General features: G+C 40.5%; 1 protein-coding gene across 14 annotated transcripts in view; it reads left to right on the top strand.

The window, feature by feature from the left end:
• Positions 1-24,465, top strand: part of MNAT1 (MNAT1 component of CDK activating kinase) — a 127,344-nt gene that overhangs the window by 9,489 nt on the left and 93,390 nt on the right. For 3 of the 14 annotated variants that reach the window (XM_075104175.1, XM_075104174.1, XM_075104171.1), the window contains exon 2: positions 23,425-23,459. The exons of 10 other annotated variants lie outside the window; for them this stretch is intronic. The gene's annotated coding sequence lies outside the window, so the exon portion shown is untranslated. Of the gene's footprint in view, positions 1-22,160; positions 22,177-23,424; positions 23,460-24,465 lie in introns of those variants that run through there. One more of the 14 variants, XM_075104176.1, reaches the window with a different exon arrangement.

Genomic DNA, 24,465 nt, shown 5'->3' with positions numbered 1-24,465 from the left:
CCACTGAAATGCGCATGTGGATGTGGGACTCACGAATAGGCAGCAAGCACAAGGAAAAGAGCCACCAGACTCTGGTACTTGCTGGACCCTTGTAGGTGTTGATCCAGTTTGCTAACCTGGCAGAAAATGAGAAGCTTTTTCGATAGGTTAATGCAGTGGTTTTTGGATTAGTGAGTTGACATGGCTTGTGAATGGTTAGACAGGCATCAGAGGTGGTGCAAGGCAATCTGTAGGAACATGTGTCCAGAAGTAAGGTGGGAAGATGGTTGAAGGAAGGTCCTTGGTCCTTTTTGTGGCAACATTCATTTAGCTTGTGCTATTTTGTAAAGCTGCATGCTTAAAAAGCTGGCTTATCTGGGAGAGCAAGTGTTCTGTTTTGCCTCTTAGGCTTGTTTTCTTGCTGTTCTTGTCATATCACATCTCAGATTAGACTCTTGAGTGGTAGATCCTTGCTTGCATGAAAAATGTAAGTAGTCTTGGTGGACTAAAGCAGATTGGGACTGCTTATAGCTAAAAATCTCAAGCACAACAGGAACTTTGTGTGTTCCTAAAAATGCCTGCTTTGCTTTGGGGAGATAAGTAATGAAAACTAAATAATGTATTTCATTCCCAACAGTTTACATCTCTGAGAGAATTTTCTTAGTTTTTTTCTGGGTGAGTTGGGAGACACATGAGGGAAGTTTTTGCTTGGGTTTGTCAGATGTACAAACGTTAGGTTTGTTAGGTTAGGAAGTTAGGTTAACTGTGTTTGTTTGAAATAGTTGCACAATCGTAGCCTGTCTGCATCCTCAAAGGAAGAAGCAAAATTACTTTTTCTTTTTAAGTGGAATGCATTCCCTCAAAGAAAGCTTTTTCCTGACTTCTTAAGGAATAAAAATCTAGGTAATCTTTCTTCTTTGTCTTTTTGGAGTTATTCCTGGTTTTATTAATTGGGATTAGATGCTCTCTGGACTCAGTTCCATCCCATTACTCTTCCAAAGTCTGAGTTAGTCATGGGAGGTGATTAAATCATTGCTGAAACACCCAAGAGGTTATTTCCTCCTGCCATCCAGTTTTGACAATGAATATTTGCTTTTAAATTTGTCACTGGATTGTGGTCTTAGTACTTCTGATCCAGTGGTGTTAATGCTTTAGTTATATTATGATTTTGTTTTAAAATTGACATATTTAGAAAATCTTTTTGTTGAGCTGTCAGTTGGCATGTCTGCTTAGTAATACTTCTTGTCTGCTTAGCAAAGCTTGCAGAGCTCTAATCTGCATTCCTTTATTCCATTGTGGTTCTGCTCTGAGATGTAACCTTGGCAAAAGGAAAGCTATTGTTTATAACCTGGATCTCCAGTCAGTCATTTGAAAAGTAAATTACTTTTCCTTGGTTCTGAAAATCATCTGGCTAAATCTGCAGCCTGGGATCCTGAAAATGGCTAATGGGTTTGGGTGCCCAGCCTGAGGAGTCTTCAAACATGCTTGACCCTTTTTTTGTGTAAATGTGTACCATTGTAAGGTTGAACATGGTAAATGTGCGGTATGATAATGGTCCAACCAGGTGTGGTAAATCTCTATGGTTAAAATAAGTGCTTCTCAAAAAGCAGGTGAACACAGTAACCTTTTAAACAATTTGATATTATGTGTTTTTTTTTTTTATTAATTGCATGTACTGCATTATAATTTAAGCTGATAATTCTGTGGGTTTGTGAGGAAGGACATCTGACTTGCTTCTGTGTGTTGCATTAGCTACCAAATGCTAATATGTGATATGCATAGATTTAACATTTATGAAATTAAGCAAACATTCCTGAGTCAACTTAAAAAGCATGTAATGGTAATTGTAAATTCTCTGCAGAGCAGATATGAAAGTGCCCTCGTGGAGTACTCAGAAGTTGCATTTGTGTGTGCATTCTTTGTCTGGGGCTTTGGTTATCGTTTTTCTTTTTTTTTTTTTTTTTTTTCTTCCGCCCCAGGACAACTGAAGGTGAAGTTTGAAGAAAAGCTAGGTCAGCATTTTGGAAATGTAATTGAGTACTCCAGTGTTCGAATCTGGTTAGGAAATTAAGAAGTAAAAAAATCTTCCTTGATAATAACAGGATATGGGACAGGCAGGGTGCTGAGCTTTCCTTGTGGACACTAAGTTTCATGTTGTCTGTTCCCTCTTTGGTTTAATGATATGCAGGAAACAATGGATGTTTCTTTGCGGAAAGGCCTCTCTGGCTGTAATAAAAGTCATAAGTACTAGTCCGAAGAACAAACTGAATTTTGTAATGACATCTACTTGGGTTTTCTTTTTTAAAAATTTTTTTGCACAAATGACATTTGACAAGACTGGATCTGAGAAAAGAATGTAGCAGGAACTGCTGCTATGTATGACAAAATTAGACTTTAATTGTTGTAGCTAAGAATGTCTTCGATGCTCTGAAAATTATATTCTAGGTTGTTCTTCCTTTAAATATAACCTATTTGGGGGGAGAGAACATATTCTTTCAGGTTTTTTCATGTGGAATACAGGTAAGTTCAAAGAAGCAAGAACAGGATGCCTGTGCCACAAATGAATGATGAGCAAGTCATCTGGTCTGATAAATATTTTGGCTTTGAATTGGGAAATATGTAGATAGTGCCAATCACTGAGGCAGGACTGTGGGAACAGCAAAAATCATTAAGTTAACTATATGGCTAAGCATTTGCAGAATCCTGGGCTTAATGTGAGCATGACAAATTCTTTACCATTACAGAGGAAGATAAGTGGTTCTTCTGGGAGTTTGGAAGCAGTGGGACGGAGCAGAGTGAGGAACAGTTTGCTTTTTTAAGAAGAAATGTTGAGGTAAATGTTCCCAAACCCTAAGAATGTCCTGCTCCCCAGTTTTTATTAGTGCTAAGCAATGCGGCCAGGCTGTCAGTCTCTCTGCCAGGATGGCAAAGAAGGACTGATGTTCCTAGGCAGCAAGAGGGAAGGGAGCGGTTCGGCTCATGTTGACACTTCCAGACTGCTGAGCCAGAATTGCAAACATTAGGTCTAATTGGGCAGGGAAGTTTGGCACTGAGGTTAGATGTATTGCACTGGCTGCTGGCAGAGCCGGGCTGAAGAAAGGAAGACCTCTGATCCCAGACGAGTAGAGGCAGACAGTCGTCTTATGTCTTTGTCATCCTTACTTGCAATGTGTCGTGTGTTTTCTGTAAAACAAACAAACAAAAAAACCCCCAAAAAACCTTCATGGAGATTAGGAGCTGAACAATCTGTAGGTATAACTAAGGACTGGATAATCCTTAGTGTGCATATAGGAATAGCCTTATGTAAATAGAAGAGTTCAAGTTCTTCTGGGACTAGCTGTCCACAGGCTTAACAAGACCAAAAAAATAGTCCTTACACACCCTGGACAGCGTCAGGAAGGACTGTCGGTGGCAGTTCTGTAGTTTGATAAGCCTGTGACTGATGTGCTGTGAACTGGAGATGGGAGGCTGCCTTTAAATCCTCAAGATCCCCTTGTTCCAGGAAAAAAAAAAGGAAGAGTTATCTTTAGTTTTGGGATATGATTGTGTTTGTAAAGGGAGAGAGGGAGGTTAACAGGACTGAGGGCACTGCCAGGATGATGTGATGTTACTGTGAACGTAGTCATCTGGGCAGGGTTGGAGGAATTTAACAGCTGGAGAAATACTTGTCTCTTGAGCTTAGTCTAGAATTACTGTATTTGTTTGAACCTTTTTGTTTCCAGTCTTGCAACAAAACCTGGCCTGAAATTTTGTTAAACAAATCCTTGATTTCTATTCTGTTTGCTTGGTTTTGGGGAAAGGTAATATGGGATGGAGCAGTAGATGTGGCCAGAGCTAGCTGTCTCCTTGTGGGCAGCATCTCAGTGATGTATGAGTGGAACAGTGCCCCTTGGAGATTTGTTCCTTGGGATGAGGTTAGGGAACTCAAATTGCATGGGGTTCGTGTGGGAACCTTCGCTGCCAATGGACATTTTCAAAAGGAGCTTTCTGTTTTGCAAGGAGCGTGTGTCTGGGAACCATCTCGTGGCTCTGGGGAGACTCTGAAATGCTGTCGTGGAGTCGAAAGGGGAGGTGGACTGCCAGTCTTATTTTGTGGCAGTAAATGAAACTGCAAAGGTCGTGAGAGGGACTGACTTGGAGGAAGGGATGTGACTGCATGAGGGCTTGAGAGGGGCGATGACTGGGCTAGAGCAGCATTTAAGACTATCTGGGAAGGCAGAGGAAAATCTGGAGCTAAAGAGCTGTAGACAAAGTTGTGAGGTTCTGGGAGGATGCGTGCATGGGGAGGCGGTGGCTACGGGACAATCAGACATAAGGAGAGTGAGTGCCTCTGTGTGAGTGTAGCACGTGTGGTGAAGGGGTGTAGATGTCTGAATGGAAATTAGCTGAGCAGGGAGTCTGTGCTTGGTCAGGGGAAAAAGGAAGGACGCAGAAGGGGTTGGCACTCTCATATCTTGCTTTCCCTCATGGGGCTGGAGCAGCACCTGGGGTGTTTCAGTTACTTTACAGAGCCCTGGGGTGGAGTTGGCCAAGTTCCTGGAGCTCAGTGTTTCGCAGGGTCTCCTGGCTGTGCCCCTCAGACCTCCTTGCAGGAGTGCAGGCTGTGTGCAACTGCTCTCTTGCTCCCCAGGAGCTGTGCTTTGTGCAGAGGAAATCCTGTATAGCGCTAATGCTAATCACTCTCAAATCAGGAATGTGAAATTTGGGCATGCTTCGGGCGTTAATTATAGTGGCTTAATTTCCTTATCTGGTAATGTGGGGATAATACTACCTCATGGTGGTTTTGAGAAGGTCAGTTATTTAATGCTGGCTATGCATGCCAAAGAAAACTGGAAGGGGGAGAAAAAAGTAAACTTGTCAAAGCAGGATGTGAGCAGGGCAGAATAAACAAGGTCTGAGGATAAACCGGCATTGTCTGCATGCGTGCTGTTTGGGCATTGCCTATCCAGAGGGCTGAAAGAGGTGGCGGTCCTAACAAGTTGGAAGGAGCAACCCTACATCTCAGTTCCTGGCAGGCCATGCGCATTAACTGTAAGGAAAACATGTAAAGCCCGGGTCATATATTGTGCAGGCTTGTTAGAGGACTAACATGACATTGACGCCTCTACTCTGCTGCCTGACTTGGTTGACATAAGGTAATGGATATTGAGGGGAGTGAATGGGGAGGAGCTGAGAACAGCCTGATTGCATAAGCCTTTTTTCCAAAGGAAACCAGGCTAATGTAATGTGGCGATATAATAAAATTATATCGTAGTGCATGACCACAAGAGGGATCAGACCACTTGAATTTTCACTTTTGCAGTTTTGATTCTGTATTCTTTCATGTAGCTTGGTTATGGGTGTTTTACATATGGAGGGTTTGATTGTCTGACTTGCTGATAGCAATACTAGAAATGGAGCTGAATGGTGGGCTTGTGTCTAGTTTTTCTCTGTCAGGGGTCTCTTTCTTGGTTTCAGCCTCTGCAGTAAAAACAAGGCTGTATTACTGCATGACTTAGTTTTATACTTCTACTTGCACAGAAAGTTAAGTCTTATTATTTGCTAGGTAAGACTTTATTTCAGATACTCTTGTTACGTCGTCTTACGTGAATATTTTAAAAAGATGACTCTGATTAAGTGAGCTCAGAACTGGTATAGAGTCTATTTCCTATGAACTTGATTGCTCAAACATAATTTCTAGCTTTCTACCAATTCTCCTCTTCTGGAGCATCAATTGTATAACTGGCAAACATATGCAAGACAAATGCTGATCTTTAAAGTAATCATTCATTGAATATAGTGAACCCTAATTGCTTTCTCTTACACCTAATTAATCCAACATTTTATTTTAAAATCCATATGTTTTTTAGAGGTAGTAAAAAGATATTAAGTTGCCTGAAGGAGAATTGCCCCAACTTATTGCTACCTTGCGTCTTTCCTTCACAAATATAGAAGCAGCTATATCATTGAAAATTTAATGAAGCTTTCATCAATATAATGCAGTGCCTCTACATTCTCTGAAACGTATTCATATTTAATGAGCTTCTAATTCTAATTTCAGGTAACAGGAACAACTGAATATAACCATAAATCTGACTTGTTCGTGAACAGCGTGTCCCATGTCATTTACAATTCGTAGTCATTGATGACCAATGTGGTAAAGCACGGGAAGGGTTGTACATCTGAACATCAGGCAGATGCTATTTAAATCGGCTTTTGACTTCATTTGGTAGTTTGTTAAACATGTTTTGTCGCAGACCTTTTTTTTTTCTCATAAAAGTCAGCCTCAGGAAACAGAAGCAATGACCTTAAAGCAACAAGGTGGTTGTCTGAGTATCATATCTGAGTGGTGGGTTGTTTTTTTTGTTGTTAAATTCTTAGCAAGTCTAAGGTTAGTTCCTTAGTTAAAAAGTACAATAGTGGGAAAATATTTTGGATGTGTGGGAGAGCTGGTAATACTGAACAAAATATAGAATTATATATAATTAATTACAAAAGATAGAAATAGTCTAGGATTAACTGTGAAAATATCCTGCTGCACTCTGGACACTAAAACTGAGGATTTCAGTGAAGCATCAAATAATGTTGCACTGCTGGGCTTGGCTGGAAGAAGCAGCAAGGCTTGTTTTGCTCCTTCTTACTGGGAGTGAATTGTAATGCTGAAAAGATGGCATTGTTTACCAAATTTTATGCAATAACAACACCTATAAGTACATAATTACATTTTCAGTTAGAATAAGAAACAAATACTAAAACATTGTTTTGATCATGTGAAAATACTTTATTGGTCTATCTGCATTATTTAATTTATGGTCCTTTTATTGTTTCTCATAATAATAATTGACATTTATCCATTAATATTTAATTTGTGTTTTGTAGGTTAATTGCAGGAAAAGGCCATATATAATGTGATGCCACTGAATATAGAAACATAAAATTTAATAACCAGAAACATTCTTGACTACACATAGTATTGCCTTTCTCATAATACAAAAGGCAATGCAGAGAATGGTATTCACTCCACCCCCTTTCTTGGCGCTGTGCAATTATCTATTTATTCAGAAGTTTTTAAAAAAGAAGTCTCAATATAGTACCAATAGAAAGCTGCAATTGCATGGCACATATTAATATCCTGTTGCTTTTGACCGTTCATATTTTCTTGCCTTAATTTACTTGGAGCATTACACTAGCAGGGCTAATCAGGATGTTTTCCCACATATTTTTTTAATCCAACTTTTAATGCACAATTTAGCCTTCAAATGGAACAGGATGCTATATGCTGAGCATACTATAAGGGTATTCTTACAGTTTCAGGTATGTGTAGCAGCCCCAGAGTTTTATTCAGTCTTTAGCAAGACCTAATGCTTGACCTTCATGGTCTCCTCTTGGAGCAGACCAAGAGAAGCTGTCAGACTGGCATCTCTCTGGAGGTGCAGCTCTGGAGCTAGTGTCTGCGGAGCTGCCGGCATGCAGCCCACCCAGTGCTACTGACTCAGCTTGCGAGGAGTCTGTGAGAATGGTTGGTTGGTTATATGCAGCCAGCTAGGACGGGGCAGGAGCAATCTGCCTTTCGCCTCCTCAGTCAGCTCTGTCCTGCTGTGATTGGAGCCTTTGCCCAGGGGAAGCTGTAGAAAATGCAGTCCTAGCTGCAGGCTGGGTTGTAATCCCTGCTCATGATGGTTTCCTGGTCCCTAGTACGTGTCCCTGCAAGAACACCACTTTTTTACCTTCAAATTCTTTTCTACCTGATTTTTTTTTTTTAGGCTTTCAGAGACTTTTCCCTTACTACAAAAGGTCTGGTGTGGGCAAGTAAATCTGACATCTTCTGAAGGAGGAAAGTGAATTCATTTGCTGTACCAGTCTGTTCTAGGCATTTCATGCTGGGCAGCATCAGATATGTATCAGCGATAGACACTTCTATATTTATTGAATTTATGATGACTAATTAAAAAAATACAAACTTCTAATTAAATTCTTGTTTCCTACCCATTTGCGCTGCAGAACAGTACAACAGCAGAATGAATGGAAGGACCGTGTTACAAGACTGTTGTTTCAAAAGACTAGCTCAGTTCATCAGGTGCTTGAATGCCAGCGTAGCCTCAGTCACACAAGTAGCCCATAGAAACAGCGAGACTCCTCATGTGACGATTATTTTTAGGATCAAAACCATACTATTTATTTTCACTTTTAAAAATGTGCATCAGTTTTTTCTGGCAGTTGTTTTTCTGTCAAATAGTTTACTTGACACAGACAAACAGTTTATTTAAGATAAGTTGTTAGCAGTAGATTTGGAGTTTGTCCTAATGCAGTCACTTTTCCTATGTAGCTTGGACTAGTTACAGTAGAAGCTGAAGGAGATTGAGGTGAGGGAGCAGTGTGGGGTGGGTTTTTGTTGTGCGTTTTTTCTTTTTTTTAAATATTACTAGTTCAAGGTCTTAAATGGCTGTCCCTTATCTTCTGAGTGATATCAGATATTTTACTTGCCAGTCTTAAGCAGTGACCTCTTTTGACTAGGTCAGCTTTTGACTAGGGATTGTAATAAACATACCAGTTCAACTTCATGAGGAGAGCTGTGGTTTGGTGTGTTCCCCCCCACCAGGTTTGGAGGCCCTACTTTAATAAATCTGTTTATTTTCCTTTCCTGATTTCTGCAGATTTTTTTCAGATCTTTAAAGATAAAGATAATTTTAGTACTTTTACCTGGGAGTGTCTTGAGGTATGTATAAATTGCACATAAAAACTACATTCCAGGCTTTGTTTTGGAGTTTAGCACCCAGTAGTTGAAAAAGAAAAAAAAAAAAAAAGAAACTGAACATTCCTTGTTCAGTCTTAGCTTTGTTCCTCTGTATATATGGTGGTGTACTATTATTGACATAGACTGCTATTTTTCATCCTGCAGGATCTGTTTTGTACCATATTCAGAGCATATTCTCATCAGTTATTTTCAGGACATTATCACGCATGTGTAATGAATAAGAGGATCATTGATTTCTTCCCTTTTTATAGTGCTCAGTGTGTCTGGATACAATACCTTTTATGCCTGTGTATTTCTCCTGTGATATAAAAGCATTGCTACCTTTATCTTACTGATAAGAAAAATCATCATGATTTTACAGGGATCTTTAAATTTCAAAGTGTGCTGTAGAGGACTGTTAGAACTTCTTTCCCATCTATTCTTAATCTTCAGACACACAACCTGCTCCCAGAGCAAACAAAAATAGCCTTCTGAGAGCCTTATAATGAAAAGTGTTAAACTTAGACTGTGCCAATCTTATGAATAGCTGTTGGGTGTTCCAGAAAAGGCTATTTGCATTAGTTAAGGTAACTATTCTTAAGCCTTGCTCTGCAGTATAGTTTTGGAGGTTTTTGGAGGTTTTATTTTGTGTTACAACATCGAACACATAGATGACTGGTGATCTGTGCAACCCAGTGTTTTGGGTAGGTAATCCATTAGGTCATCTCAGTGCTACCGGGCAAGATCAAAACTGAAGCTTTGGTCCTGGGGGAAAGGAAACAGGGTATAAAAAGAAACAGTAGAGTTTCAAAAGGAGTCAGGTTATTAGGGAAAGGGGCTTTTTTTGCTTTGGGTTTTTTTCCCCCCACTTGATTAATTTTTCTGTTATGCTTTATTGGCCAGCCTCACACACACGGTTATATCAGCACATCTGAGGGGCAGCAAGCTGTGCTGCGGTACAGTACAGGGAGGAGATAGGGACACGCAGCAGCAAGGCCTGTTCTGCCACCAGAGGAAACCTGTTCTGTAACTGGCCACTCTGCGTGCCTTTTCTGTGGGTCCTCTACATGTTTTCTGAGGCACTTTGGCAGCCGTGCCCCTTCATGCAGGTTTTATCTCGGCATTTTTAAGCTGAATCATGAACAGAAGGGTTGCACTTTGCCAAGCATCTGTGATCGTGCCCTTTCAGTGGTATTATTGCTTGTGCTTCAAACGTTATTGCTCTTCCCGCACTCTGCTTCTAGCATGTATAAGCCTTGTGACTGGCGTCGTTGGTGTAAAATATTTTTATGCTTTGTATATGAAGACATCAGACATCACTGGTTGTGCCTTTTATGTGTGAAGGCGACAGGAAGAAAAGATGAGCAGTGGTGTGGTTAAAAAAAAAAAAAGTAGATTGCTGGCTCTGTGTGTGTTGACTTCCACTTGAGTCTCCATGGTCACTTCAGCTAATTGAAGTCCAGATGTTCCCTCTGTCACATGCCTGTCCCATACTTCTCTTCCTGCCCTTTTTTTGGCATTGAATGGTGAGTGGGTTCAGGGTGGTGATCCATTTTAGGGTTTTAGACTAGTTATCAGCTGAATTAATTCCTGAGCTTGTGTGATGTCATCCAGGCGCTAGGACTTAAATGTGGGGTGGGAAACTGTGGCAGCCCGATTTAAAAAGTAGGATAGGCTACCGCAGGACTAGACTCTACCTTGCACTTGTAGTAGCCATGTGTGCTGCCTGTAAAAATCAATCAATCAATCAATCTGGGCGCTTGTATCCTTCTTTGCTGATAGCTTCAGCGCTGTGCCGAGAGCGCAGCTGTTTTTGGTAGCATTCTTACGGAACGAAGTAGCCGTGTAGGTGTGCAGCAGACATGCAGACAAAACCTTTGATCTCAGATGATCCCACGCAATTTCCCCAACGCATACTGTGAGAGTTAATATGTTTGTTTTAGGTGACAGCCTGTGCATGCAGAGGCTCCGTTTTTCTTTTGCTCAAACACTGTATAGCTTGGGTCTGGTTTTAGCTTAAACAAATTGCAAGGAACTGTCTCTTCATGTTGTGTAAAGTTTATGTTCCTGAGAATAAAAGGATCACTTGTGGATTACTGGAAGTGTTGCAATTTGAAGAGAGCTATGCTGGGGAGGATGCAACTTTCTCCTTGAAGTGGGGAGAGTTTTCATTCTTATCATTCATATCTTTTGATATTCCTTTCAAAGCTTGGGCAGGGGGATTTGGTTTACAGCGGCCTTCTAGTGTTGTCACCAGTGTGAATGAAAAGCTGGTATAAGATACTACTCAGGAGGATGATTGCTGCAGAATATGGTACTTCGTAGGAGTGATGGTTTTAATTTTGCATATTTATTTTCTCTGAATAAAGTGAAGATAACAGAAAGCAAAATCTGTTTGGATGGTAGTGGGAATGCATTGCAACTGTCATTGCCAAGCTGCGCGCGAGCGCGCTCTCTCTCTCTCTCTCTCATTTATTCATTTATTTATTTATTTTATTTAGCAGTGTTCACATTGGTGGTAGCCAGAAGGTCTTTCATGAGCCCCAACTCATAGTTCTGTGCAGGGAAAGGAAAAAGTCTTGAATAAGCTGTAGTCTAATAGCAAGCAAATTTGAGCGAGGGGAGGTGGGGATATAATGGGAACAAGAAAAGCAGTTTCCTCCTGACTTAGTTGACAGAGTGCTTTGTGCTCAGTTTTATGTGTTATTTTTCGGTGGAGCTGCAGGATGGAATGGGGAGTAATATTGATGTTAAAGCTTCATGGAGTGTAGGTTTAAGCAATCGGTGATTGTATTTGTGGCTCTCAATCTCTATGCTCTTTTCCTTTCCCCTTGGAGTAGAGGGGTAGAGGAGGTGGGTGGGTGTCAGGGGGTGTTTGTGCAGTATCAGAAAGTGATGGCATGTATGCAAGTCATCTTTGTCCCCTGGCTTTGGAAGCCATTCCCCAACTTTGATCTGTGGTGTGTGCAGGTGGAGAGAAGGACAAGGAAAAGACATGCTCCCTCTAGCCTCCTGAAAGTACTTTGTGTCCCTGGAGTGCTAAACTTGGGGTCTTTTCAAAGGATAATAGATGCCGTACAGGTGAGTCAGCCTTTTGTGCTGAGGGCCAGGTGCTTGACTTATTTTCGAGCTGGCATGCTAGGACACACTCTAGCATTCATCAGTTTGTAAACACTCCTCAAAGTTAAGGAAGGCTTTTGTCTTGTAACCGGTTTTCCTTAATGCTCTGGGAGTGACTGGCTTGACACATTTTCCCCAGGTGGCATCAGCAGCCTATGAAATACAGAGGAAGCATTTCTGCTGTGTGACGTTTACAGCAAGGCAATCTTCAGGAAGGACAACCAAGAGCGAGTGTCTTTGGACAAAGTACCAAAAATACAAATATGTACACTTCTGACTCCAGAAAAGGGAACGAAAGGCTCCATGTCTTGGACCAGTCCTTTGGGCAATGCAGTTCTTGTCCTTGTTTTTCCACTATATGTGAATTTGATGGTTGACAAGTAATTTCTGCAGAGCAGGAAAAAGATAACTTTTTTCAGTGGTAGAAATATCCTTGCTGGTGTTACTGGGTGGAGCAGAGCAGAGTTGTAGCCTGTGCTGAGTTTTATGTCAAGTTTAGGCTCTCACTTTTTTTAAGGAGTGTTCAATTTGCCTTTAATAGTCTATTACTCCTTTAAGGTCTCTCTATTTGAACAAAGACTCGAGAACATTTGTAGAAAAAAAGAAGTGAAAAGTGGCTCCTGATGAGTTTTCCACAATATTTAGTGAAAGTATGGCCTTGCTGCTAGGGCTGTTTGGAGAGAGGAAGGTTGGGCAGTCCTACATCCTGTGTTGTTAGGGAAAGCAAAAACTCCGGTTATATGGGAATTATCCAATGCATGTAATAAGCATTTTCTCACGTGCCTGGATCTGTCTTTTGATTTTTCTTTTCTCCTTTCTGAGTAGTGTGGGGTTTTTTTGTTTGTTTGCTTTCAATAGGCCATTGTCTTGAGGGGCCTGATCTTGCAAAAAGTAAACAACAGGGTTTTTGTTTACTGGTGATACCTGTGGGACTGTTCAAATAAGTATATGGAGCTGAATCCAAGACCTCCTCGAAGCCACGAAATATTGAGGTTTTGTTTCCCCTCCTTCCTTGAGACCTCTGTTCCCAGAGGGCCGTGAAGTCAGCTTGCCTCTCCAGCAGTAGCTGCCTGAATGATTAGGCCAGATTTTTTTTTAATCGCAAAAAAAGACCTGAACATATTAACTTTTTGACATGTTATGTCTGAGAATGGCTAAGCAACAGTTTACAGCTTATACACACATTTTTTAACTTACCTACGATGAAGCATTGAATTTTAACATGCCTCTTAAATGGGTATCTTGGGGATGGAAAAAGTGACTTAATTGTTTATTGTCAAAAACAAGCTTCTTTTGGCATGGCCATTTAATGGACCATTTAGCTTCACTTGAATCTGGTTTTGCTAAAAGCTGCTGAGCAGAAATCACATGGGTTTGTCTTTCACTGTCAACTGTTCGCTGTGTAGGTGGGGGTACGATGCAGGTGCTGGTGACAGTTTGAGCTGTTTGACTCGGTGCCCAGAGTGAGAATTGCTGCCTAGCTAGCAGAACCAAAACATACTATTATCTTATTAGCATATTCACATCTTTATGTAGTTAAACCACATTATATTTAAGCTACCTATACTATGCATGTTCCCACAGTTTTAACACTTTATCATTTAAAGCCTATGAGAATTTGACTGAGATTTAGTGCCATGTATACAGTCTGGGTAGCAGTTGAGCGTGCTTGTATTAGTGTGGTTGAGGGTGGCTGCCCTGAGAAGTGGGAGTGTGTGAATCAGTATTGTCAAGGTCTTCAGAACCAGGTAAGAGAGAATGACCAGCAGGAAATACCCCTTGGTTGAGGGGGAGAGTCTTTCTTCCATGGGAGGACTTTCAGATAAAAGGTGAAAATTGATCATCTTGGTGTTCAGTTGCATTAAATTTACATAAGGGCCAATCAGCAGGCCTCAGTTCCATCACTTGAAAGTTTTGTAGCCAAATATAGTTCTGGAAACTATAATATAAATTGCTGTTAGAGGTGATATTTTGGGGTGGAGTATTTTTTTGAGTAAGCATATACGTCTTTAAATCATCTGAGTCATGTATTCTATTTTTAATACAAACTGGTTTTGAAGACTCAGCATGTCGTGGTGGTGGTGGTGATATGGCGCAAAGCATAAGGTGACATGTAAAGGCCTCCTAAAAGGAGGGAAGAGACAATCTTACGTACATCCCTAGGATCACTGAATTAATTTACACCTTCACTTATTTCTGATGACCCCATCAATCCCTGTTGGCAAGCTAAATAGGGGATGATGGTTCCAGTTCTGGGGCTGGCATCCCCCTGCCCCAATAAACTAGATTGCTGAGGGAAGGTGGTGATGGTAGGGCAGCACGCAATGGTTATGCCTCACCAGTACAAAGGTGCGTTTCCTTCTGTGTTGGGTTCAGTCATCTTGGGAATGCGGTCTGATCTTTGTGATTTAATGACCAACTGTAGCTGTTTTTTACTGGGGAATTTTGTTAGACTGGTTAATTTTGTACATTGGATTCAGGTCATGCTGCAGCAGGGGTCACCAAACTTGTTTTACAGGGTTTTCCAAGGAGAACACCCAGTATGGTGTTTTCTGCCCTGGGTAGGCTGATAGGCTGTAAATGCAAAAGGCTGTAGTTGCTTTTCAAATACTTCTGTTGTGCAATGGCACTGTCAGTCCTGAACCACAGCCTGTGCTGGTAACTGGATTCTTTTCAGGGTTAAGTTGTTGAGTGCATGAGAGCTGCAATAGCCAGAGTGCAATCGTCAGTATCTACAAACAACCCACCTCTTCCTTATCTTTGGATCGCTTTTTTATTTGTGACTAGTAAACTTGGCTTATGTCCTTTGTGGAAGTAGGTAAGATGATCGCTTTTCTGTTGCATCGTATTGTTTCTTGGAGAAAATGCTGGTAAACAGTAGAACACCTTATACCTTTGTGCAAAATGTTGGATATGATTTTAGGGAATGGAAGCAGCTTGGATTGCCCTTTGGATAAAAGTTGCAATGTTAAGGAAGTGGCTTAAGTTAGTGGGGAGCTGAGAGCTTTAGGGAACTTGCTGAAATTGTGTTTATAAATAGCAGGAGTGTGGGTTTAAATGAAGTAGACTGCTGATTGTAAGTATTGGCGATGCGTTGAAGGACTTTACCTTGCAAGGACAGACTGTGGCAAAAGGTCTTTTTTGTACTCGTGACTAACAGCAGTTACAAAAGCAGAGAAGGACTTCCATTTCTTTAGATGCTAGTTTTGTCTATAAAGGAGGGAGCAAACCGTTACGTGGGAAAAGTTGTCAGTGTAAGCACGTTACAGACCAGTCATGGTCTTCAGCTCACAACTAACCACCTACCCAAATGTGTGCCACAGCGCTGAGCTCATGCTTTCAAATCAGAAAAATTCAAATTTCACACAGCTGTTCTGAAAACTAGTCCCTAAGCCCTGGTGGAAGGAGCCTTGTTTGCCCAGTTTACCCTGGTAGGACATCAAGGGCAGTTTGTGCATTAAGCTTGCAGGATTGAGCCCAATAACTCATAGTAATACATAATTCCATAAAATGGTGACAGTAGGTAATTAACAGTCTGGAATCTCCTTCGAGATTCATTTTTGAGGGTAGGGGATTTTATCTTTTGCACAATTTGCTTTGGCCAAGAACGTTAAAGGTGGTCGGTGTTAAGTGGGCACCTCCAAAATGTCAGCAGCTGGAGGGGTCATTGCTTTCTGAAAAACTGATCCTTTTCTTTTTTGGGTTTCTTTTCTGGGTCCCCCAATCTATTGGTTGTCATGGAATTTGCTGGTGGCTGTTGCTTTCTTGGAGGGTTTGCAGAATCAAAAGTTCACATGTAAAATAGATGTGTTGATTTCTTTTTTTTTTGGAGTGGGTGGATTAAGAAAATCCTTTTCATTATTGAGTATAAGCTATCTATTTGAATGAGGCTAGGAGCATATAAAAAGCATAAAATTTTGTGTTCGAAGGCTTTCGGTCTTCCTAGAGTTATGTGCTCAAGGGTCTACTCTCCTGATTTGTTTTAATTTGACTGCTTTAGCGGCACTAGATAATATCAAGCGTTTGTTGTGTGTGTATATGGATAAGGAAAATACTATTCACTGTTTGTCAGACCAGGAACAATGTTCTTCACACGCGGCTTTAATACAGCTGTTGTGAGCCTAAATAAATGCCTCCTTTGAACTCATGTGCAGATCTCATATAATTATGGAGCAGCATGGTATTTATGAGAGAACCTGCAGCATTGTTGAATGCTCCTCAGCTGATGTTTGGATAAAACAGATAAGCTCAAATATTGTCTGGAACTGTCTGTCTGAATCTTGGGCCAGATTTCCATTTCCTTACTTGTTTTCAGTGGCTCTTTGCTTAACCAGTGGGACTAGTGGGCTATGGTGCCACACGGCATAAGGCTGTAGCCATGGGTAATGGTGGGTTTTGGTTGTCTGGTATTTACAGCTGAAGTAATGAATGGAAATTTTGAGAACTTTTTTCAGTTAACGTTTTGCAGAGATAGGAATGAACAAAAATATTCTGCAAAATGAGTGAGTTAGACCAGTTCTCCCAAGGGTGGTGGGGGAGGTTATGCTAAAACAGGCACTCAAAAATACTTCTTCCAAGCTATTTCCACACACAAACACCCAACAAATCTGTGCTCAGAGTTTGGTGTTTATGCATGGGAGGAACTCCACTTAATGAACAGATTTGCGGATATTTATCTGACTTCAAATTGTTTGACAACAATTCGATTGTGATCAGCTTACCAGTGAGGGGGGACAGCTGTTTGTCGTCCCCCTGTATCCTCTGCAGTCTCTTTTCCTGGTGTCTCCATCCACTGCTGAGTAACTACACTGGGGTGTTCTGTTCTGTGTGGTTTGTGATGTAATGGGTACTGATATAAATACAAACAAGAATATAATGTATTTTGCTAAAATAAGATTTTTTTTTTGCTTTTGTCTTTTTGATCCTCCATTACTACATCTTGCTTCTTGCCCCCACATTGTGCAACTCCTTGTTGTCTCTCTTACTAACAAATATTAAAAGAATGAATATGCATCACAAATTTTCATCATGATAAAACCGTTCAAAATGTGCTTCAGCTTTGAGAGAGCAGGTTGTGTTCCCTCTTTGGTATGGCGAGTAATGTATTTGCTCACTTGAAGTCCTGTTTGATAACCTGTGAAGCTACCTCCAGCTTCACTGAAATAGGGCTGGGTGTTTATTCCCTACAATCTGAGGGAAATGGTTGAGATGCCAGCATAGCTAATGAAGCTCTGACATGTCCTCCTCATTTTTGTTTAATATCTTCTGCTAAAAGAAATAGCATTGAATGTGACCTTACAATTTAACTTCAGAAAGTTTGCCTGATGTTCACCAACTCGTTTAATGTACTAAAATAGCAATTGCCATTTATTTTTATGCTTGAGGAAAAAGTGCGGGTTTTTTTTAATTATTAAATTTACAATGTGGAAAAATGTTCCCTACCAGGCTTTATGTAGGTCAGGATCTCTGCCACCCTTAAAAAGGAAACTGCAATCTGACCCACTGAATAGCCAGTGTGCGATGGGGGAAGGAGGTTTTGGTGTGGTTTTCCTCTTTTTTTTTTTTTTTTTTCTTTTAAATTTATAAGTCAAAACATATTTGTTTTTGAGAGCGTTTCACTGGCCATGTGTTGTATATTGTAGGGTATTTCAAGATATCCCTGAAATATTTATCACGCTGTCTCCCACCAAGAATGTAATCTTAAGGTCTCCACTGTTTATGAAGCACAGTCTATATTTTATCTCATGCTGAGAAAAGATGTGATAATGGTTGTTTAGGGATTATGTGAAAATGGAGTGAGGAATGACCCTTAAAAATTGGTAGGAAGTAGGAGATTCCCAAATGAGGCTAGGGAGGCGGGAAAACTGTTTGAATTGCTGCTGTTGGCATTTTCTAATTAATATCTCCTTTGCACTTATACTGATGAAGATTGGCGAGATAAAGAAGCGCTTTCAAGAAAATGCAATAAAATCTGTTGGATTATAGAACTAAACCTGTAACTCCAGTAACTTGGGGCCTTTATTAGTCCTGCAGTTTCAGAGGCTGCAGCTGCAAAGCGTGCATGATAAGGTGCTTGTGATGCTGAAAGATTATTAGCGGATCAGAAAGTGCCGGGTCTGGGAAGTGACAGGACGCAAATGAGCTTTAGGCACAAAGCTAGCATGGACTCTCCTAAATAAGTGATCTACTGCAACAAGAGATTGGTTTTGGGTTCCTATTTTACATCTCCTTTAACTTTTTTAAGGTTACAAAACGAGTAGGTTTATCAAAATGTTAGTACTGTCTTGCAGAGCTCTGCATGGCCCATGGCATGTTCAGGGGCAAATGTTCTGCATGTTTCTCTGGAGAGTCTAACACATGGCTCTTGAAATGCAGGGAATGACCTGGGGGTCCCTTGCACTTGTTTCTGTTTGTGGTTACACTGAAGTGAACTTGTTCAGCAGGTCCTGAATAGTTTGTTAGATGCTTTAAAAAAAAAAATCTTTATTATATGTATATTTTGTGTCAAAGATATATATTTTTTACTATTTTTCTATGTTTTCAAAAATAGAAATACACAAAACTTTTAGTCTTTGCAAGTGAATTTTTCTTCTTTTAAAATGCCGGTCTCTCTTTAAAAGATACTTGCCCAGACTTATTTCTTTAAGCATTAAGTCTGTATGTGGGTGAAGGATAGCAATAAAATGTTATTGAGTTGGGTTTTTGTTTGTTTGTCTGGCTTCTGAGATTTTCTGCAACTTAAGGTTAAGAATGATTTAGACTCTGCTCTGTAAGGTATTTAAGGACCCCGTAGAGATCATTCTTCCTTCTCTGACATCCATCTATTCAAAGTGTAATAGTAAAGGCAACAGAGATTTAGCGAGTTGTTCTAAATGGTGCTTTAGGGCAGGAAGGAAAGAATGCCCCAATCAATTGAAATTCTGGTAGGGAATTGGGATATGATGTAAAGTTACCTACACTAGTCTGGGAAACCAGAGCACTCTCAACAACAAAAATACCACCAGGTCCTTAGTATTCAAAGGCTACTGGTGCTTTTGATCCTTCTCACTGAAAAGGCAGCTGTCTTGGGAAGCAGTTTGCTCCCTAAGGCCGTATCAGACTGATGAAGAGGCAGGAGTAGTGATTTGTTGAGTCATGACCACCACCTTTGCCTGCACAGACGTCATTCATCTAAACTTGCTTGTCTTGTGAGCTAAGGCATGGCATAGTGCAGGTGTACAGAAGTACCCATCAGCTAATATGTACTTGCTACCAGAAGATTTTTTTTACATGTCAGTAGAATATGTATTAATATTAAATTACATATTAAATGGCATGTACTATTGGAAGACAAGCTGAGAATGCTTACTCTCTAGTTTTGTTCTGTGCTATTGTATTAGCTATTAAAGACAGACAAGCAGAATGGTATAATCTTACTGTCTCCCTTTTTCCAAGAGGTGAAAAAATCAGTCCAAATGAATCAACTTTTGATCTGAGACACATATATTATGATTTATGCCAGATGTGATAAATCAATTGAATATTGATAAAATAATACAAATTTGTGTAACTTACAAAAGACTGCTTTAGACTGATGGTTAGGAGTTATTTCTGTTAATGAGCAGAAGATGCTGGAACATCTGTGCATACATGTCATCCTTAAAAAAACTTTTGATATTCAGAGATGCATGTAATATTTCAATATCTTCACCAAAATGAAGTTTTCTCTCTCCTTTTTACATTTTTTTTCCTAAGTTGTTGTTGTCTTGGGATTTCAGAATTTAGAGGATGTAGCTACGACTACATAGATAAGACTGGAGGCCCCTTCTTGGCTATCAAATCTAGTTATCTGTTGAACACAGTCAGGTCATCAGATCTTCTTCTTGAGCTTATATACCTAATTTTGAAACCAGTTTTTGCCCTGTGGCTTCTACAGGATGTGGTTCCATACTCTTGCATTTGTGGCTGGTGAAAACTACAGTTTCCAGTATAAATTTTTACTCTATTGGATGCATCTGTTTGTTTTTAAGTAACTTTTTCAGCTTTTTCTGCTTTTTCTCCTCTGATAAGGCAATCTCGTGATCATCCTGGTTATGCTTTTCTGCCTTTCTAGGGTGAGCTCATCTGTTCTGAGGGTCACTGACCAGAACTGCATGTTATTTCAGGTGAAGTCTCTTCATATCATGCTGGTGATTCTGTCTTTCTGACAGCAGCAGCTCTTTTGATACATCCTTGGGTTGCATGTGCCTTTTCATGACTCCGTTACTTTGCAGAGGGACCATGAGATAGTACTTAACTGGGGTAGGGGTATCTCTTTCTCTCCTTGGTGCTCTTTAAATGATGAGCTCCCAGTGGCTTCATGACTTGTTTCAAATGCATGAATTTGTTTTGTTCGGTTGTGTTGCCTTCTGTTTCTACTGGACTTGTCTTAAAATAATCTTATATGCTTTGTTTAAAATACCCTGAAACAATGTGACATGCTTTTTGGCTCTTTTATTTTTAGCAATTCTGAAAAATACTACTTATGCTCTGTCTGCTACCCCACCTGTTCTTGTATGGTTATTGTGCTTCAACTCACCTTTCTAGAGGTGTGTTGATCAAACAGCTTTTAGGGCACCCTGAAATAATGGTGGACACTTTGAGTGGTGTTCTCTCTCCTTATACTTTTGGATCAAGCTAAAATAGCTGGGTGTGCCATAAAAGCTTTGTAAGAGGGAAGGGAAGGACAAATTTTAATAAACAGCGCTGGGTGCTGTTGAATTCAGAGCTTGGGAAGAGAGGAGCAGCTTTTTATGCTCTCCCACCCAGCGGCTATCCCTGGGAACTTAGTTCTGGCACCTTGTTCAGACTGAAATGACCTTTCTGGGCTCCCTGGCTGTGCTGGGCATCTCCACAGGTTTGATTTACTGCAGTTACTTCCATTGACACTGGTGAGGAGCCCTCTTCCAGAGGAATTATTTCTCCTGGAGTTGTCTTGCCTCGGATGTTATTGCACAGTTTGTAAAGTGTGTACTGAATGCTGGGGAGGGCTGTTTATTGCCAGAGTTTTTAAGGATGTGATACTACAGCAGCCTCAGCTGTCCGGAGGTTGCCTGCTGTGGTGCTGTCCTCTTGCCTTGCTTTGCAGCCCAGCTACGCCGGTGCTGGGGCTCATTTCACAGGTGTCTCTGCAGTTGGGGTATCTCCCTTTGTCAGAGCCCTCTCAGTGTCTATACGCGGGTGGAAGCTGCCTGAATGGGAGCATTATTTGTGGGATGCCCTAACCTGTCTGAAGTCTGCAGGAAGTTTGGCTGCTCAACTTGTTGGGACCTGGGGTTTGTGTGAGGGTTCTCCTAGTTCCACTTTGACAGCAGATCTACAAAGCTGCGTAGGTACGTAGTGGTGTTTACAAAAGTGCCTTCCCATGCTGCTGGGCACCTAACTGCCTTGTCCCATACTAAACACAGTCCCTGTTCTCTGTTCTCTTCAAGCTTCAGCTTCCCTAATGAATGAGTCTTAAACATGTCTTGCCTTCAAGACTGTCAATGATAGTGGTGTGATATGCTTACTTTGCCCGGGATTTTATATTTGACAACGTACCACTTCCACCTTTCTCTCCCTTGTTGCTTATTCGTACCTTCACTTTGCCCATTGCCGTGTCCTGGTGCGAGTGTTTGTGAACGATGTGGTGAACCAAGTGGGAGCGTTCATCTGGCTGAAAAATAACCCAGCAAGTAACCATGTGGTTGCGCAGATGTTAGTTTCTGTCCTGGCAGAGAGGACAGCAGGGGAAGGACAGCGTATGGCAGTATGAAGAGAGATTACAGCAGCTTCTTTGGCATTGGTGCTGACTTAATGTGTAGAAATACGATTTTGGTGTTCCTAGGCTGTACATATTTTCAAGGTTGTTAGGACTTTTGCTACTCATGAGAATGGGATTTGGTGTCCTAACCTTTGAGTTTGGTCACTCATTTCTGACAAATTACATAAAAGGAAACAGTTGATTTTCTTGTATCGTAAAACAAGATTTATGCAGGAGCTCCGAAGTAATATTTTGTCATGGCAGATTGTTCTTTCAGTCTTTCCAAACCAAGCAAGCTTAATGGTAGGGAGGATAGTTCTTTATTACACACCGTTTTTTGAGCACTGACAGTGTTTTCAGAGCTGTCCAGAATACAGACAATACATAATACAGTTATTGCTCCAACAGGCTGTTTTTTCAGTCGTTTTTAAGTGTGTGTGCATACACCCACACTGCCTCTCTGCATTTGAGTAGTTTAAGGAAACTGGACTGTGTACTACTTATGCTTTGAGTGAAATACAAGCCTATGCTCTTGGCAGAAATTTGGCTTAGTTCCTCACAGAAGCTGGGAGAGATGAGACAACATACACTGATCACTCAGCAGGTATGTTTGCAAGAGATCGGTAAAGGTTTTGATTTTTGAGGGAGTTTTAAACACTTGCATGTTTTGTGTTGAGACCCCATGCCACCTCTGTTTTTATGTAAAACTTTGGTCATATGCCTGGTTCTCTCACAGATATGTGTCTTATCAACTTTATTTTCTTACTTTATGAGATTAGACATGAAACATGGGAGTGTCTTGTGACAAGCCCTCAGCAATGTGGTCAGGATATCCCATCATGCCACAAATACCTTTCAATGTTTTTTTCCCTTTTACCGTATGGTCGTATTTCCTTGTCTTCCTTCCACATGCCATCGTTGCACTGTGAAATGCATCAAAAGTACAGAAGGTAGAAAGAAGCCTCATTTTAGGTCAAATAAAAGATCTGTTGTGACTATTTTGGGTTCCCAAAGTGTTTATTTTTTGTTGTCTGTATTTTAGTTTTTCTCCAGTGTGAATTCTGGTGTATGCAGGTGTTTCATAAGCCTGAGTAAGTGAATTCTCAAAATACTTGAGTTAGTAAGACCTGTCAGCTCTGGGAGCGGTTCAGCCCACACCATGGTGTAGGACTTCCTCATGAGGTAACGAATGGATGTGGAAGGAGAAGGGAGCAATGTTTCTTGTATGGAGTTTGGTGTGAGTTCTTAAACTTTTGTTAGCAATAAGTATGCTTGTCTTGTGAGACAATGGGCAATGTTGAGCTGGATCATGTCTAAAAAAAGAGTGCAGCTTCTGCATTTTAGGTGGACATGGAAAATTTTGTAATTGTTAAGTTCAGGTGTACTGTGGGCAGCTGCTAATCCTGATAGCTACCCGATTTGATGTTTGAGAACCCTGAAAACTTGCAAAGGTTCTTATTCAAAGAGAATAAAACATAAAAGGGTTATTGACATAGTTGAGTTAATATTTTAGTGCATATGTTTGCCCAGTAGACTATAATGGATTTGAAGTAGTTGTTCTGGTACATCGGGTAAATTCTCAGTCGATTTTGGTATGCCTAGTCATTGTGAAAACACTTATTTCTCAATGCCACCCAGCTGCTCTTGAAGTGTCAAGAATTGGCCTGTCATTTGACCAAATTGATATAATTATGCTGCAAGACATGTTTTATTTTTTTATGATTGTGTGCTTAATTGGTTAGGCAGCAGTATCTCATGAAGAACTTTATTTATTTAAGTATGTATAGAAATATTTTCTCGATACTATCCAGAGTTAATACCATAAAAGGTTCTTCTCTAATTTATTTTCTAGGAAAAAAAGAAAAGGCTCATCTGTACTGGATAAATGTGAGTTAAGTTTCAGCATGTTGCAAACTCTTGTCATGTCCAAGCCACTTGAAACGGTTTTGTAATGGAGATGTTGAAACACAATGGGTGGTGGAAATGTTTCTGTTTATTATTAATTGACTCAGTATGTCTTTTTTTTTTTTTGCCTAAAATGCCAGTCATTCAAGGCTGTAGTTCAACAACTACCTGGCCTGCTTTCTTTCTGGTGAGTGCAGTTGAGATGAACTGGTCTGTATATCAGGGTATGTATATGGGTGTTTGGAAAATAGGGTTAACTGTGGCTGACTGTCTCCTAAATTTTTGAGATCTCTGGGCTCATTTAACCTCCTCCTTTCTGCAATAGAGAACAGAACAAAAATGAAACAAAAGTGTGCATCCTTTTCCCCAAAAGATATACATAGTCTAAAAGAAGGGTTGTATTCTCAGTGGATTGGCAGGTGATGCTGAGAATCGATGTAATACAGATATAAGAAGAGTACTGGAGTCTTTTTTTAGTTTTGCTTTTTTGTTTAAAGGAGGGGTTAAGACCAGCTCTCTGGAGTCTCAATACTTTTGAAAATGAAATCTTGGCAAAGTAATCCCTGAGATTTTTGTCTTGCAGTGCATGTTACTGTGGGCTGAAGAGAGGGAGATGTAGACAACTGAAGATAGCTTATCAACAGTGTTTAAAAAACCAAAAATTCTTATCTGCTGACTGATAGAGTTGTGATTTCTGCCTGAAACCTGGGATGTGTCTTATTGCCATAACGAGCTGTAATCTTTACATGGCGTGTGGGCTGCTTGTGAGACCTATTTATTTGCTAGTTGAAGACAGACCCATCATGGGTTTTTTGGCCAAATAAGGTTTTGAGAGCATTCTGAAGTTGTCTCCTTACAAGGTGAGAACAGCAAAATCCTCTTTGGTAGGTCTTCACAGGATCTAAATAAAGCAAGAGTAATTGGTATCTTCTTCTCCCAGATCCCTCTTGTATTTGGGGGACAGGGAAGAGATGGCCCCAAACACGTA

The sequence above is a fragment of the Phalacrocorax aristotelis genome, chromosome 9 (genome assembly GCF_949628215.1).
Source record: "Phalacrocorax aristotelis chromosome 9, bGulAri2.1, whole genome shotgun sequence".
Lineage (NCBI taxonomy): Eukaryota > Metazoa > Chordata > Aves > Suliformes > Phalacrocoracidae > Phalacrocorax > Phalacrocorax aristotelis.
This window is presented reverse-complemented; position numbering and strand designations above follow the sequence as displayed.